At 34.6% G+C, this 4127-nt stretch overlaps 1 long non-coding RNA gene across 1 annotated transcript; it reads left to right on the forward strand.

Annotated features, from left to right (window-relative positions):
- Positions 1–2243: 2243 nt before the first annotated feature.
- Positions 2244–3178, forward strand: LOC130993657 (uncharacterized). Its single transcript, XR_009091731.1, has 2 exons — positions 2244–2878; positions 2960–3178. It is a non-coding gene; the product is annotated as an uncharacterized LOC130993657 (long non-coding RNA).
- The last annotated feature ends 949 nt before the right edge of the window (positions 3179–4127 follow it).

Genomic DNA, 4127 nt, shown 5'->3' on the forward strand with positions numbered 1-4127 from the left:
AGCGGCGCCGCGACCATCGCAGGGAACAAATGAGGTGGGTGGTGGGGGTTTTAGGGGGAGGGGGTGTATGTGTTATGCCTGTGGGGTGTTGGGGGTGGGAAGGTTTGAGACACCCGTTTAAAGGAAGAGGCAACAATGTATTTTTTATTTTATTTTTATTTTTGAATATATTAATTTAAGGTTAAAATAGTAATTTGTTAATTTGATCTAGAATATTTATTATCTACCAAACAAGAATATTAATTAACTTAAGATTATATCTTGTCTACCAAACACATATAAATAATGATAATCTCACAAAAGTCATATTATTTTATCTAAGTTTTAATTATCTCTCTTTATCTCAACTTAAATACCAAACGAGGCCTTACATTTTACCTTTTATCCATTCTCAATACACTCAATAACTTTTTCCTTAAAACCTGTGGCACTCCCTCCTAGAAAGTTCTTTTGTGGACGAAGGGAGTATCACTTAACAGAAATATAATTTTTTCTAATAACAGCGATTACTTTTACTCGTATCAAATATCACTTTTGCTCATATCAAATATCACTTTTTCTAATAACAAATATTACGTTTGGTTATATCAAATATTACTTGATGGAAATATGATTTCTTCCAATAACAAATACTCCCTCCATCCACGAAATAACTTTCTAGGAGGAAGTGACACGAGTTTTAAGAAAAAAAAATTGTTGAGTGTATTGCGAGTGAAGAAAGGTTGCTGAATGTATTGGAAATGATGAAAAAGTGTTTAAATTAGTATTGAAAGTGGTGAAAATGTTAAAAGTAAAGGTAAATGAGATATTTTTAGCTAGAGCTAGGGGGATCAACGGCTTTCTCAAGGTGAACCCTCCGCTCAAATTCATCATTCAGGCGGGGGTGAGAAGGGACAGCGGGGGAGTAGACTTTTGTAGCGATGGTGGGGTAAATTCTACCATTATTGCGGGGCTTGGACGACTAGGATTTATCGAGAGAAAGAGAGGGGTGTTGCATTGTTATGGTTTTCACACATTAAGGCATGAGATCGGTGAAATCAGAGAGATGAAAATGGTTTAAAGTAAGAGATCAATGAATACAAAGTGATGGATATGATTTTCAAGCAAAAGATAGAGCGACATATAAAAAGAGACAGAGTGGCTTTGAGATGGAGCGGTGGATGAAGAGTTGGGACGACCTACAAATACACCTCAAGATAATTAAAACGGATGGAATAATATTTAAAGTATTAAGAAAAAATGGTAATTACTGTAGTTTGTAGTAGCTCATAGGGTTGAGCAGAAATTGAACCGCAACGCAAACCAAAAACTGAAAACCAAAAATTTTTGGTTCGGTTTTGATTTTCAGTTTTTGGTGCGGTTTTAAACTGAACCGATAAATATTAATATTTTATTATATATTTATATTTTATACTATATATTAATTTTCTAATTTTCAACCTAAAACCCTAAGACACTTGACTGAACTCCAATTCTCTCCCTAAAGCTAAACTGCGCCGCTCTCAGCCTCTCACTCTCCCCTTTCAGTCCACTTTCAGGGAACCCGTCGTCTGCCCATTGTCGCCGTGCTGTCCGCAACAGCCCATACCGGGCGTCCCCCCTTCCGCGATAGCCCAGGCGTCGTCCTTGGAGGTGAAGGCGGCGTCCTTGATAGAAACGGACTTCCCCATTCTGGCTTCCAGTTTCCAGCAGACTCCCGAGTCCAGACTCCCCCTTCTGGCGGTGAGTCTCGACTCCCTCTTCTCGGCTTCCAGTTTCCAGCGAGGCCAATACCGACATCCCCTAACCCTAACCGTAAGTTTCAGAGTTTCAGTCTCACTACTCCAATTTGTACTTTGTAGTTGTTAATGCATTGTAGTTGTTAAGCTTTGAATTTAGTTGTTAAGAATTTGAAAATCTACATTCTCAAACTTTGAATTTAGCTTCAAATTTGTTAATCCATATCTGTTAATTTAGCTTTGAATTTATAGTTGAATTTGTACTCGATTTACACTATATCATTATTCACAAATTTGAAAATCTGAAAATGATTGATTTACTGTTGTTAGTGAAGATTTATGGCTGAAAATGGTTGATTTACTGCTGTTAGTGGTTGATTTCTGGGTCTTTGTATGTTACCTCAAATGCTTTTTTGCATGAGATTACTAACATGTATTGTTTGTTGAAGGAGTGGGTGATGCATTCATCTTTAGATGTGAGGGTTATGGGGGTAAAGATGAAGGAAAAATTTGACAAGTATTGGGGTGACCCCAAGAAGATGAACAAGATTATCTTTTTTAGTGTGGTTATTGATCCTAGATATAAGTTTGAGTTTCTTGAATTCTTACTTGTTGAAGTGTATGGAAATGATGTTGGGGAAGCAATTGCAAAAAGAGTGTGAAAGATGAACATTATGAATTATTAGATGCTTACAAGTCTTTGCTTATTAATTCAACATCAACTCCTACAACAACACAAGAGAAAGATCAAGCTTTAAATTCACAAGCCTTAGAAACTACTATAGTTCATCTCATTATCCATTGGTTGACAAGTTCAAGAAACAAAAGCGTGCCATAGATAATAATTTGGATCTCTACCTAGCCGAGAAAGAAAGAGGGGTTGATGATTCAACAGGCTTCACATATTAGCTTGGTGGAAGTTAACCAACATAGGTTGCCTATTCTTGCTCGTCTTGCTCGAAATATCCTTTCCGTGCCCATTTCAACGATTGCATCTGAGTCAGCTTTTAGCACCGGATGAAGGGTTCTTGATCCATTTAGGAGCTCACTAAGTGATAGGATTGTTGAAAGCCTCATTTGTACTCAAAATTGGTTGAGAAAGTCAAAGCAACCCATCTCAATTGAAGAAGATTTGAAGGGAATTCGAAAACATGAAGAAGGTATGTTTTATTTGTCAATTATTTATTAAGTAATTTGTTTAATATATCATTCTTTGGTTGTTTATTCTTTTTATTTTGTAGCTTTGATAAGTCTTGGCATTTGTGAAGTCAATGATGATGAAATGGAGACTTGAAGGTTTGAAGCAAAAGAAAGTTTGAAGGAAGAAGAATTGAAGACAAATGTTCTTGACTTGTTATGTTGTTATTTGTTAAACTTTAAAACTTGAATTTGTGTTTTTGTGGTGTTTTAATTCCTTGAAACTTGTACTCTTGTAGACTAAGTATTGTTATGTTGTGGGGATTTGGCATTTGATATTTGTGATTTTTACATTATTTTACAGGTTTTAATATAGTTTTTTCGGGGAAAAAAAATTGCATCAGTTCGGTTTATCGGTTCAGTTTCAGTTCGATTTGACACCCCCAATTGGTGCGGTGCGGTTCCAATTTTAACCATCGGTTCGATTTTGCTTTTTATTTTTTTGTGCGGTTTTGCACCGAACCGAACCGATGCTCACCCCTAATAGCTCACGTGAAGCTCAAAATTTGAGAGAGAAAAAAAAAAAAGTTGGAACTTCAATCAAAATATGGAAAGAGTGATTGGGAAAACCAAAATCTTCAAATACTTAAGTTATGGTTTTGATTTTATTCTACTTTAAAACTTGAGAACTATTGGAGGAAGACATGTTTTGGCTGCAAAAGTTTGGTTGTATTTCGGTATATTTTCGCAATCGAAATAGTCAAAGTCACAAAACAATAATGATATTGACATGCTTAATTAATGAATTGATTGGTACAAAAGTCATCCATTTTCCACGAGTGAAAACGACTCTTCAATTTAAAAGTCTTACCAAAAATTGCCGAAAGCAGAAAAAGAGATGAAACCTTAATTAATAATTAAAACCATTTGCTTTAGCCAATCGAAATTTACTATTCATAAATAATTAATACTCATGTAGCCTTTTATCCTCTAAAACACTTTGTTGACATGCATTATTCTAAAGGCATCCGTACGTGGAATTGTATTCGTCTCATTACCTAAATTCACAAACAACATCATTTACTTTATGTAAAAGTACTATGTGTAGACAGCTAAAGTTTGTTAAGTTCTCAATTACATTTAATAATTCTTTATTATGATTTATTTAATTTAATTAGAGTTAATTAAATTCGCAGTAGAGTTTTTATTAATCTACATTTATTAATTCTTGATTTATGGTTTACTAATTAATAATTAAATTTTATTATTAAT

This window comes from Salvia miltiorrhiza, chromosome 7 (genome assembly GCF_028751815.1).
Source record: "Salvia miltiorrhiza cultivar Shanhuang (shh) chromosome 7, IMPLAD_Smil_shh, whole genome shotgun sequence".
In the NCBI taxonomy this organism is placed as follows: domain Eukaryota; kingdom Viridiplantae; phylum Streptophyta; class Magnoliopsida; order Lamiales; family Lamiaceae; genus Salvia; species Salvia miltiorrhiza.